Source organism: Amblyraja radiata, chromosome 16 (assembly GCF_010909765.2).
Source record: "Amblyraja radiata isolate CabotCenter1 chromosome 16, sAmbRad1.1.pri, whole genome shotgun sequence".
NCBI classification, from domain to species: domain Eukaryota; kingdom Metazoa; phylum Chordata; class Chondrichthyes; order Rajiformes; family Rajidae; genus Amblyraja; species Amblyraja radiata.
The window spans coordinates 7704034-7718323 of record NC_045971.1 but is presented as its reverse complement, the minus strand read 5'-3'; positions in this window follow the sequence as shown (position 1 = coordinate 7718323).

Genomic DNA, 14290 nt, shown 5'->3' with positions numbered 1-14290 from the left:
TTTAAATTTCCTCGTGTGAAGTGGATGTGAAAGTGCCAAAGTTTGGCATGGAACCTGTGTGCCGAAGGGACTGTTTCCAAACTGTATCAGGACTGCAATTGAGAAACCCAGTATAAATGGCACCATTTACAGAGGCATTTGAATTTGGAACTTAAGATTCAAAATCCAGTCTAGAAACATATTGATGTCTGTGTTTGTTGGTTGGGAGGGTAGATGTTTAAAAATATATATTTTTGGAAAGTGGCGCTAATTAATGAATAACAGGCCATTGGTGGAATTCAGGGTAAGAGATGGCAGTTCCCTTGAGAATATTAGTAGACGGATTGTAATTTTTTGGAATTTAGTTTAGTTTAGAGATACAGCACAGAAACAGGCCCTTTGGCCCATCGAGATTCTGTGCCAACCAGCAATCCCTGTACATTAACACTACCCTACACACACTAGGGGCAATTTTACATTTATACCAAGCCAATTAACCTACAACCCTGTACCTCTTTGGAGTGTGGGAGGAAACCGAAGACCTCGGAGAAAACCCACGCAGGTAACGGGGAGAAGGCTCCATACAAACAAGCAGGATTGAACCCAGGTCTCTGGCGCTGTTAAACACAGTAGCTCTACTGCTGCGCCACCGTGCCGTCCCTGGCGTCTGGCAGTTTTAGTGTTAACTATTTTCCAGTGACAGTTAACATGTTGCCAGATTTATTGAATTCAATTAACAATTTGAGATGGGCTTAAATCTGTGGTTGCTGGTTCAGAACCATTAATCACACATACCTCTCCTGCATCATTATTTTGGAGTGCTCTTTAGTGTGTGAAGTAACATTATCGATGATATAGCACATTAGATTGGCGGTATGGATAAGGGAAGTTTCACTAATAGCTATCAAATTATAGATGTGTGACACTTGAGTTGAGAATAAATGATTACATGTCCTATTACTCACAGCAATTTGTTCAAAAAATTTGTTTGGAAATTATTATTCTTTAAAAATGTCATTGATGCACCAAACTATCATTTTGCGACTGAAGAGAAAGCCATACAAAGCAATACATTTATGTTCACTGTCAATAATTCAAAGGAGTTTTCTTTCTCTGGACAAACAGCTGTAATGGGGCAGAAAAAAAGATCAAGGTAATGGGGGAGAAAATAAAACCGAGGGTTGTCAGAATCTTCATTGTTTTCCCACTGACATATAGAAAACACTGTACATGTGGGATGCTGAAATGAAGGTAATCATGTTTCCTACTTCCAACCTTACAATAGGGGCTTCAGAACTATTTTGCTGACCACAGTATGCTTTGGAGTGTTGTGAGGGTGTTATGTAACGTGCTAATAACGTCTTATTCAGACTTCTGCAACTATCTATACGTGTCTTTCGACTGACTTGCTTGGGAGAAGTGCTTTGGGACAGAATGACAGAACTCTGCTCGACTGGTGTTATGTAATCCACAACTCCCTGTCTAAGACTCTGCCAAAAGCGTTGTATTCATACTTCAGCAGTCACACTTGACCTTCGACTGCCTTGCTTGGGAGAAGTTCTTTGGAGGTAGAATGACAGAGCTCGTCCTCAAAATCATTCCCACAAAACCTCGTAGTTCACTTGGACAGCTTACAACCCAGTGGTATGAATATTGATTTATTTTAATTCAAGTAATCCTTGCATCCCATCCCCCTCCACCCTTCCCCCGCCCCATCCTAGTCGTCGGACTAGTTCCACTGTCGTCCTGCTAAGTTTTGCTGTATCTGGCATTATCACCTTCCCCACAGCCAACAATGGACCATTGTGGGCTCCATCCCACCTAGATAATCATTGCTTCTTGCATATCTTTCATTTGTTCTATGTACCTACTCCATCTCTCGTTACCCTCTCCCCTGACTCTTAGTCCGAAGTGTAAATATAAAAACATAAATATAAATGACAAGAGTAAATATAAATTACAATGGGCATGGTGGTGCAGCGGTAGAGTTGCTGTCTCACAGTGCCAGGGACCCAGGTTCGATCCCGACTACGGGCACTGTATGTATGGAATTTGTACGTTCTCCCCGTGTCCAGCGTGGGTTTTCTCCGAGATCTTCAGTTTCTTCCCACACTCCAAAGACGTACAGGTTTGTAGGTTAATTGGCTTCAGTATAAATGTAAATTATCCCTAGTGGGTGTGGGATAATGTTAATGTGCAGGGATTGTTGGTCGGCGTGGACTTGGTGAGCCGAAGGGCCTGTTTCGGCACTGTATCTCCAAACCATAAACTCTAAAAAAATAAATAAAAAAATCTGCCTATTAAAAAGCTTGACACCTCAAGGCGATAATTAAACTGTAAACAAGTACATTTTGTACCAGTGAAATAACTGGTCATAATACAGTGCAAAAAGCATTAAATTATTTGATCACACAGAACTGACTTAAATATTTTCAGAGTTGTCAGATTTGAAATATTAAAGCTGTAAATTGCAATTATTGAAACAAATTGTTCCTACAAACCAAATTGCTATTACGTTTGAAGATAAATATCAGTTGAAGTGTTGAGAGTACAAAGACTAAGAAATGTTAGAATTGTTAGTGTATTTACGACTCTGTTCAGCCATGAGATCCCACTAAGCAATCCATTCATTGTTCTCAAATTCTGCTACAACATCTGACTCGAGAGGTTTAAAGTGCAGGAAGGAACTGCAGATGCTGGTTTACACCGAAGATAGACGCAAAATGTTGGAGTAACTCAGCGGGACAGGCAGCATCTCTGGAGAGAAGGAATGGGTGACGTTTCGGGTCGAGACCCTTCTTCAGACTGAGAGACCGGGGAGAGGGAGTCTAAAGATATGGAAGTGTAAGGTGTGAAAATGACGAATCAAAGCAAAATTCGCCCGTGTTGGAAATGGTCATAGCCTGGTGCCCGTGTGCACAAATGTGAGATAGTAAGTGATCAGGTCATAAGTGATAGGAGTAGAATTAGGCTATTCAGCCCATCGTGTCTGATCTATCTCTCCTTCTTAACCCCATTCACCTGCCTTCTTTGCCACAGAAGGCTGTGGAGGCCAAGTCAATAGATATTATTAAGGCGGAGATAGATAGATTCTTGATTAGTACGGGTGTCAGGGGTCATGTGGCGAAGGCAGGAGAATGGGGTTAGGAGGGAGAGATAGATCAGCCGCGATTGGATGGCAGAGTAGACTTGGTGGGCTGAATGGCCTAATTCTGCTCTTATCACTTAAATAAAGTCCATCAGTGACGGACTCAGCTACAAAATGCCTTTCTCAAGCAAGTTGAGATAGATAATTTTAAAATTCCAGCATAGTGTAAAGAAATGAAGATTTTTCCACCTATAATTACCATATAACCATATAACAATTACAGCACGGAAACAGGCCATCCCGACCCTTCTAGTCCGTGCCGAACACGTATTCTCCCCTAGTCCCATATACCTGCGCTCAGACCATAACCCTCCATTCCTTTCCCGTCCATATAACTATCCAATTTATTTTTAAATGATAAAAACTAACCTGCGTCCACCACCTTCACTGGAAGCTCATTCCACACAGCCACCACTCTCTGAGTAAAGAAGTTCCCCCTCATGTTACCCCTAAACTTCTGTCCCTTAATTCTCAAGTCATGTCCCCTTGTTTGAATCTTCCCTACTCTCAGTGGGAAAAGCTTATCCACGTCAACTCTGTCTATCCCTCTCATCATTTTAAAGACCTCTATCAAGTCCCCCCTTAACCTTCTGCGCTCCAAAGAATAAAGCCCTAACTTGTTCAACCTTTCTCTGTAACATAGTTGCTGAAACCCAGGCAACATTCTAGTAAATCTCCTCTGTACTCTCTCTATTTTGTTGACATCCTTCCTATAATTAGGCGACCAAAATTGTGCCTCATACTCCAGAATTGGCCTCACCAATGCCTTGTACAATTTTAACATTACATCCCAACTTCTATACTCAATGCTCTGATTTATAAAGGCCAGCACACCAAAAGCTTTCTTTACCACCCTATCTACATGAGATTCCACTTTCAGGGAACTGTGCACAGTTATTCCCAGATCCATCTGTTCACCTGCATTCTTCAATTCCCTACCATTTACCATGTACGTCCTATTTTGATTTGTCCTGCCAAGATGTAGCACCTCACACTTATCAGCATTAAACTCCATCTGCCATCTTTCAGTCCACTCTTCCAACTGGCATAAATCTCTCTGTAGACTTTGAAAATCTACTTCATTATCCACAACCCCACCTATCTTAGTATCATCTGCATACTTACTAATCCAATTTACCACACCATCATCCAGATCATTGATGTACATGACAAACAACAGTGGACCCTACACAGATCCCTGTGGCACCCCACTAGTCACTGGCCTCCAACCTGACAAACAACCATCCACCATTACTCTCTGGCATCTCCCATTCAGCCACTGTTGAATCCATCTTGCTACTCCACCATTAATACCCAACCATTGAACCTTCTTAACCAACCTTCCATGAGGAACCTTGTCAAAGGCCTTACTGAAGTCCATGTATACAACATCCACTGCTTTACCCTCATCAATTTCCCGAGTAACCTCTTCAAAAAATTCAAGAAGATTAGTCAAACATGACCTTCCAGGCACAAATCCATGTTGACTGTTCCTAATCAGACCCTGTTTATCCAGATGCTTATATATATTATCTCTAAGTATCCTTTCCATTAATTTGCCCACCACTGACGTCAAACTAACAGGTCTATAATTGCTAGGTTTACTCTTAGACCCATTTTTAAACAATGGAACAACATGCGCAGTACGCCAATCCTCCGGCACTATTCCCGTTTCTAATGACATTTGAAATATTTCTGTCATAGCCCCTGCTATTTCTACACTAACTTCCCTCAATGTCCTAGGGAATATCCTGCCCGGACCTGGAGACTTATCCACTTTTATATTTCTCAAAAGTGTCAGTACTTCCTCTTCTTTGAATCTCATAGTTTCCATAGCTACTCTACTTGTTTCCCTTACCTCACATAATTCAATATCCTTCTCCTTGGTGAATACCGAAGAAAAGAAATTGTTCAATATCTCCCCCATCTCTTTTGGCTCTGCAGATAGCTGTCCACTCTGACTCTCTAATGGACCAATTTTATCCCTTGTTATCCTTTTGCTATTAATATAGCTGTAGAAACCCTTTGGGTTTACTTTCACCTTACTTGCCAAAGCAACCTCATATCTTCTTTTAGCTTTTCTAATTTCTTTCTTAAGATTATTTTTACATTCTTTATACTCCTCAAGCACCTCATTTACTCCATGCTGCCTATAATTATTGTAGATCTCCCTCTTTTTCCGAACCAAGTGTCCAATTTCCCTTGAAAACCATGGCTCTTTCCGATTTTTACTATTTCCTTTCAACCGAACAGGGACATAAAGATTCTGTACTCTTAAAATTTCACCTTTAAATGTACTCCATTTCTCTTCCACATCTTTCCCATAAAACAAAATGTCCCAATTTACTCCTTTTAAATCCTTTCGCATCTCCTCAAAGTTAGCCTTTCTCCAATCAAAAATCTCAAACCTAATTACAGCATTAAGTTGGGAATATAAGCAATATTTAATTACTTCATCAATACCCCCTTTTGTATGCAAAGTCAGAGGAATTGAGATTCTAACTAGCATGAAACTGCCACTTGCAGCTTATAATAAAATGAACAGAATGCCAGCTAAGGTACTTGATACTCTACCCCAATCACAGGCTTCTGGGACCAAAGAGCAGGAAATGAAATGAGTGAGATTTATTATCTGGCCCCATGCTATGTAAAGAATGCGGAACACACAAAGCAGCTCTATTCACAACTCGCAGATAAAGATTTTAAGGAGATAATGCAAAGCAGCGATGAGGACCTTGCCTATAAACTTGCCAGCCCTAATGAAGTGTATAATGGTGGCACGGTTCACCAACACCAGTCTACCTTTGTTTGCGAAGCCGAGGTGAAACATTGAGTCCTAACTTTGAGCAGCATGAAGTCTGCTTAAATAAAATCAGAAAAATGCACAACATAGTCAGCAGGTCAGGCAGCAGCTGGGCAAAGAGCAACAAGATTCATTTTAGTTTTAGAGATACAGCATGGAAACAGGGCCGCTTGTTTCCTATACTACACGCATATTAGAGACATTTTACAATTTTACCAAAGCCGATTAATCCACAAGCTTGCACATCTTTGGACTGTGGATGATCAGCCATGATCACATTGAATGGTGGTGCTGGCTCGAAGGGCCGAATGGCCTACTCCTGCACCTATTGTCTATTGACTGCGAGGAAACCGGAGAATCCAGACTGTCACAGGGAGAATGTACAAACTCTGTACAGACAGCACCCGTAGTCAGGATCGAACCTGGGTCACTGGTGCTGTGAGGCCAAAAAATGAGATTGAACTAAACTATTTAGAACAAAAGTTGGTGATACCAGCATGGTGAAGATGTATTAAATGCAGTAGGAATAGGAGTTGAAGGGATGAATGGGGGAAAGGGAGAGAGAGAGAAAGAAAGAAACACAAACAACTCTAGTTGCTATGAATTCAATCATGGCTGATCTATCTACAGATCACACAACATCTGCAGAGACAGTAGGTTAAACTGAATTAACAACACAGATTGTAAGAATTGGCCAGTTCTGACACAAATTGGGAGTATTTGAAAGTATTGAATTTTAAGATTGACTCCTGAGGGCAACACAATGCCCACCAAGCCTGAAGATACCATGCTGGGCCGTTAAGTTCAGAGTGATACAGTGTGGAAACAGGCCCTTCGGCCCAACTTGCCCACACCGACCAACATGTCCCATCTACACCACCTCCACTAGACTGCGTTTGGCGCATATCCCTCTAAACCTCTAAACGATACTATACAATACAATAAAACTTTATTCATCCCCGGAGGGAAATTGGTCTGCCAACAATCACAACTCACAACAAGGTACACGAAAACTTGAAATTGAAATTAAATTAAAAGTGAAAAGAATATAGAAAAAGACAAGCGACTGTTGTCTGTCTGCCGTGTGCACAGTGCCTTCTAATTGTTTCTTAAACACTGTAATAGTCCCAGCCTCAACTACCTCCTCTGGCAGCTCGTTCCATACACCCACCATCCTTTGTGTGAAAATGTTACCCCTCAGATTCCTATTGAATCTTTCCTCCTTCATCTTAAACCTATGTCTTCTGGTTCTCCATTCACCTACTCTGGGCAAGAGACCCTGTGCGTCTACCCGATCTATTTCTCTCATGATTTTATACACCTCTATAAGATCACCCCTCATCCTCCTGCGCTCCAAGGAATAGAGACCCAGCCTCTCTCCCTATAGCTCAGATCTGAGTCCTGGCAACATCCTCGTAAATCTTCTCTGTACCCTTTCCAGCTTGACACCATCTTTCCTGTAACATGGTGCCCAGAACTGAACACAATACGCTAAATGCGGCCTCACCGACGTCTTGTACAACTCCAACATGACCTCCCAACTTCTATACTCGCTGGACTTTGTTGGGACAGTGTAAGTTATCAGTGACAACAGGCTCAAGAGTAGGAACAGGCAGCGAGAAAGTAATGGTCATCCTTGTGGGCTGAATGGATGAGTTGTGCAAAACTGCCGTCTAATGTAGAGAAGGCTGCACTTTGAGCATCGGATGGCGTGTGGTAAATTGAGAGCGATACAAGTGGACTGTTCCTTCACTTGAAAGGAGAGCTTGAATCTCTGGATAATGAGACAAGATAAAAGGCTGTACCTCCTGGCATTCGTGAAACAATCTTTCAGATAACCAATCTTTCCAATTTGTATCAGATTTTCTCCCTCCATGACGCTGCTTAAACTGTTGGGTATTTACGGCAATCACTTTTATTTCAGACGTCTCGTAACTAAATATTTGGTGTCGCACTTCTTCGTTCTCTTTCTAATGTCTTCATTCATCTCCTTCAACTCGCGTCTTCTTCAGAAGGATCAGCTGTGATTAACAAGCCTTCAGTACTCCATCAGCTGAGACTCTTACATTCTAAGCCGACACCTCTGTTTGGTCATCACTCTATCAAAGTCAGTCCCTTTCTTTGCTCTATCCTTCATCTGTGCAAGATAAATATGTTTGATTTCTGGCTTCTCTTAGCTCCAATAGAAGCTTAATGACCTAAAACATTAAATCATTTTCTCTCTCCACGGATGCAGCCTCCACTCTGAGTATTTCCAGCATTTTCCATTTTGATTTCAGATTACCCCCAGAATCTGCAGTTTTTCTTGACCCTTGGAGTGGCTCCCTAAACCTTGTTCCGTAGTAACAGGTGCCTACACAGTAACACAGCTCCTACTTGGACCTTACTGAAGATATTCCATATCACTATTGGAATAGATGGGGTGAATGCACAGAGTCGTTTACCCAGAGTAGGGAAATAGAGAACTAGAGGACATGGGTTTAAGGTGAGGGGACAAAGATTTAACAAGAACCTGAACTGTAATGTTTTTACACAAAGGGTGGTAGGTGTATGGAACGAGCTGCCGGAGGAGGTAGTTGAGCCAGGTACTATCGCAAAATTAAAAAACATTTAGACAGGTATATGGATAGGATAGATGTTTGGAGGGATATGGACCAAATGCAGGCAGGTGGGACTATGTAGATGGGGCATGTTGGTCGCCGTGGACAAGTTGGGTCGATGGGCTTATTTTCATGCTGTATAACTGACATTACTCACAAATTCAACGACGAGATAATGGAAAAGAGAACTTTCCAGTGAGAAGAGAAAGTTGTTTTGGCTTTTGCATTAATGTCTAGAGGCTGCAAAAGTTGAGCAGTACATTCTCTAATTTGGTAAAGGGGTGTCGAAACATGTTCAGTGACAGCAATAGGTTTTTCTACACTTGTATAGAAAGAATGACTGCGAATGTTGAAGTAGTGGGGAGGAATCCACAGGAGATGCTGACAATAATGCAACATAATAAACATTTGAGGGGGAGGTTTAGGACTGGAATTGGACACAACTCTGTCGAACACTTGAATTGCTTTTGAAATAAAATGAAGGATGTTGTGAAGAGATTACTCCACCATTCTTCCATCTTAAGAATAACCAGCAAAGATACAGAAATATACCAGTGCTTAAAGGTGCACTCTATTTTACATTATGAACATGTAATGTTGCATTCTACCCAAGGATCTGCTGTCGCGACATTCTCTTTCGTGTGTTGAGCTATTTCAATACAAAGATTATTGGAATAAGAGTTGAGATTTAAAATTTGACACAATCATCGATCTTAAGCATTCCAATATTTTTTAGCTGGGGGATCGCCAAATTAAATGGATACAAGTCAGAAAAGGTAACCATGAAAGATCTTGTTATGGTTGAGCCAAGGACCTTATATAAACAACCTTTTGCTAAGAATGATGCCAGGAATACGTACTTTCAAAGACGAGGAATCTTATAATGTGATGGTGGAGGGTTTGTTAAAATAGGTCCAAATAGGGTTTTTCATATACAATCTTTATAGGGCACCAAGTTCATGAGAACTCAGAATTGAACATACCAAGGATAAGTATTACTGTAACTTGGTAGTGTTGCGCCATTAATGGCAACCCTCTTTATTGTTATTTTTCTGTGACATTAGGTTATCTGATAGGTACCTATGTGAGCCTGAGATCAGTATATAATTACCTGGAAATTATCTTAAAAGTGCTTGTCAAATGTCACAGTAGTTAAGGGATGACAGACCACTGCACATTCTGCGAAGTTTGAACAAAAAGAGAGATCTTAGTCATAGTCATAGAGTGATACAGTGTGGAAACAGGCCCTTCGGCCCAAACAGGCCAACATGTCCCATCTACACTAGTCCCACCTGCCCGCGTTTGGTCCATATCCCTCCAAACCGGTCCTGTCCATGTACCTGTCTAACTGTTTCTTAAACGTTCGGATAGTCCCTGCATCAACTACCTCCTCTGGCAGCTTGTTCCATACACCCACCACCCTTAGTGTGAAAAGGTTACTCCTCAGATTCTGATTAAATCCGCCCCTTCACCTTAAATCTATGTCCTCTGGTCCTCGATTCACCGACTCTGGGCAAGAGAATCTGTGCATCTACCCGATCTATTCCTCCCATGATTTTATACACTTTTATAAGATCACCCCTCATCCTCCTGCGCTCCAAGGAATAGAGTCCCAACCACCTACTCAACTTCTCCCTATAGCTCAGACCCGCTAGTCCTGGCATCATCTTCGTAAATTTCCACTGTATCCTTTCCAGCTTGACCACATCCATCCTGTAAAATGGTGCCCAGAACGGAGCACAATAGTCTAAATGCGGCCTCACCAACGTCTTATACAACTGCGTCTTCATTGCATTGGATTCTTGCTGTTAACTAATGGACTGTAGTTGTGTTCGGCTCTCAATGTTCTTGGGATATTAGCACAACTTGATCCATTTTGTCGCAAATGTCCTTATTAGAATATTTAATGTGGAAACATTACTCCTTGTAAAAAAAAATCACTTTTTAACCTGGTTATGAACTCTCCATTTAGTCACGTTTATCCACATTGGTACAAGTTTGAACAAAATCTTCAGACCAGCCCATAATGTAAGCAAATGTGATTTGCGTAATCAGATATCAGAGGGCATGGAGTAGGTGGAGCAAAAGGGCACTTTTCTGAGCTGTGTGTTTCTGATTCATTGTTTAAATATCTCAAGAGTGGCTTTTAGATGGAAAGTTCAGTTTTGCAGGCCAATGGGAACCTCTTCAAAGGCATGCAAGCATAAATAGGCGGACACAAAGTGCTGGAGTAACTCAGCGGGTCGGGCAGCATCTCTGGAGAAAAGAAGTAGGTGACGTTTCGGGTCGTGACCCTTCTTCAGACTGAGAATCATGGGAGAGGGAAACTAGAGATATGAAGAGGTTTAGAACAAATCAGAGCCGGTACTGATGACCGAAGAAAGGTGGAGCCCACAATGGTCCATTGTTGGCTGTGGAAGTTTGTTGGCAGTTTGCGGTCAAAATGCTGTTATGCTAGAAACGAGCGCATTGACTATATCTGCCGCATGTTACATGGGCTGGGTTGTACAATACCTGTACTGTTCAATATTAATAAGAGTCAGGTAATCATTAATACTGAGCTTGTGGAGACATACTTTGATATTTGCTGCTTTCAGAGTCCAGGGCCTTTCTACACACGTTTTGTGAAATACTGCAAATGGGATGTCAGGAAATAAAACTGCTGTAACTCATTATTTACTCAACGATGTTCAGGGCAAATGCCAGCTTAAGGCCCGGAGCTGCGGGACAGTCAGAGCGAGGGCCTGGTGGTGAGGAAGGGTCTCGACCCTAAACATCACCTATTCCTTTCCTTCAGAGATGCTGCCTGTCCCGCTGAGTTACACCAGCATTTTGTGTCCACCTGCAATGTTCAGGGCAATCTTGCTGCAAATGAGGCAACACCAATGAAATCCTGTACGTTGATAATGCAAGAGAGGATTGCACAAGTTCCACTCTTTTACCGGGTACAAGGAACCGCAGATGTTGGTTTATATAGAGAGACACCAAGTGCTGGAGTAACTCAGCAGGTCAGGCAGCATTTAAAAGTCTTCAAGGAGCCGCACGGTGGCTTGGCAGTAGAGTTTCTGCCTTACAGCGCCAGAGACCCAGGTTCGATCCTGACTACAGTCCATGCTGTCCATACGGAGTTTGCACGTTCTCCCCGTGACTCGTGTGGGTTTTCTTCGAGATCTTCGGTTTCATCCCATGCTCCAAAGTGTGTGGGGGGGGGGATCGCTGGTCGGTGCGGACTCGGTGGGCCGAAGGGCCTGTTTCCGTGCTGTACCTCTAAATTAAAAAAAAAAACAACTGCCTGACCCACTGAGTTACTCCAGCACTTGTGTCGTTTTCCCTCCCCCGTTCTTTTAGCACTTGCAATTGAACCTTGGAGAGCTGTGGCAATTAGTGTAGTGGGGAACGCAGACCGAATTAGAATTCAGATTTATTATGGGCTACCTCTATTCCATTTTGATCAGACCACTGCCGCATATCAGTGATGAAAGCAATGAGGCACAAAAATGCCTGCAAATTGGTGCTGAATTTAATGAATCTACAGCAGTCAGAAAGCATGTGCATAATGTTCGAAGTGCATTCCTTGACCTTGAAGGACAACTGCTGGATTATGAGAAAATGTGTGAGCGATCTCCCTGAGCACATTAGCGGAGTGCTCGACAAGCATTTTCGACATAACAAACATATTGCTATTGTCAGCAATGTGCGATCTGACATTCAGGAGAATGCAGTCAAATATTTCTGGAGTACAAATGTGTAATAGAGAGCCCGTTTATTCTGGATTTTGGACATTGCATTTATGAGGGTTTTATTAATGCTGCCAAATCACTGTAAACACCAGAATAAAAACACAATCATGGCAATCCACACTCAATGCCTGTATAGAGATGCAACTACAACAATATTGTAAGGTGGACATTTAATTAAAACTACAAATGCTGACAATATGAAATAAAACGAGGAAGTGCTGGAACCATTCAGCAGGTCAGGCAGCATCCATAGAAAGAGAAGGAGTTAACATTTCAGGTCAATGTTGCCTATCTATCCCCTCCACCGATGCTGCCTGGCCTGCTGAGTTCCTCCAGCACTTGGTGTTTCACTCAATATTCCAGCATCTGTGTCTCCATTTCTGCTCGTAATTTATTGTCAGGATAATGGGATGACTCCCTTTGCTCATGAACCTGCTCATGAACTCTCCATTTAGCCACATCTACCCACATCGGTGTGCAGGGTTTGCACAAAATCTTCATGCCAGTCAGGATACCCACATGGTACAGTCAAATGTGATTTGTGTGGACAGGAGTCACAGAGGGCATGGTCAACGTGGGCCAAAATGGCCAATTTCTGTGTTGTGCGATTCTGTGATTCATTGCTTAAATATCTCGTGTGGCTGTCAGAGGGCTTTAGTAGGCTGCTCATCTCCCAGTACCGACTTCATTCATTATGATGACATCTGATCTCTTACCTCAGTGTAAGTTTCCTGTCCTTAACTCCATATCCTGTAATAGCTAAAACCACTGCTCTGTCATGGAGGATTATATATTCATACGAGAAGACACTTTGGACTTCAATTTGAAAAAAAACCTGACCACTTCAACAAGGCAGCAGTGAAATCCCAACTGCATTGGTGTGTCTCTATCAGGACACACATATCCCCACTGTGGTTAATGAAGTTCAACCTTCTGATGAGGTGGTACACCGGTAGAGTTGCTGCCCTACAGCGCTTGACCCGGGTTCGATCCCGACTACAGGGTGCTATCTGTATAAAGCTTGCACGCTCTCCCCATGACTGCGTGGGTTTTCTCCGAGATCTTGGGTTTCCTCCCACTCCAAAGACATTGGGTTAATTGGCTTGGTGTATGTGTAAATTGTCCCCAATGTGTGTTGGATTGTGTTAATGTGCGGGGATTGCTGGTCGGTGCGGACTCGGTGGGCCGAAGGGCCTGTTTCCGAGCTGTTAAACTAAACTAAACTAAAAAATATGGGGCTGAGAACTGGACGGTGAGGATCTAAGCAGAATCGTGGCACAGAAAGAAGAGCAAGGACTTGAGAAGTTTGAAAATGGGATAGGACAGGAGCAAATCAAAATCACCGTCAACAAAACTGGTGACAGGATTACATTAGATTATGGATTGTGGACAGTGGAAATGGTTTTTGTAAAAATGGAATGTCTGAGGGCAGTTTCTTTTTCGCAGTAAAATATGTTCCAAAGTATTTTTTAGTAGATTGTCATTCCGGTGTTTGCTAATGACTTAAGCAGGCCAGCAAGATTCCAGACCTGACCCTGGATGAGCTGGGAGATGCAGCTGATGTAACAAAGCTCTCATTCCACATCTCTGGCACAGGAAGTGGAAAAACCAAGCACAGCCAATATTCTTGAAAGCACTGCAGCAATCTCTGCTGAAATGCATGTGTACGTTCCAGGTAATGATGACTACAGCCGAAGTTGACCTTCTCTGTCTACCTTGATTGAATAGGCAGGTTGTCCCAAAAGCAGTAGCTGCTTCAAAAAGTGTACCACTGTACCAATGGCCCAGAGTGCACAGATATAAATTTGAGGCTGTTTAACTCGTACCTTGAAGGAAAGTTAATGTAAGTTAATGTAAGTAATTCAGGAGGAGGAGCCATCTTGGTGAACGGCTGCTAGCAGCAGCCGTCCGTCTTAAATTCGTTTTTTTTTTAGTTTTTAGTGAGTCCTGTTTTTTTGTTTGTAGGGGTTATGGTCTTTTAATGTGGGGGGGGGTAGGTGTTACTTTATTTATAGGTCCC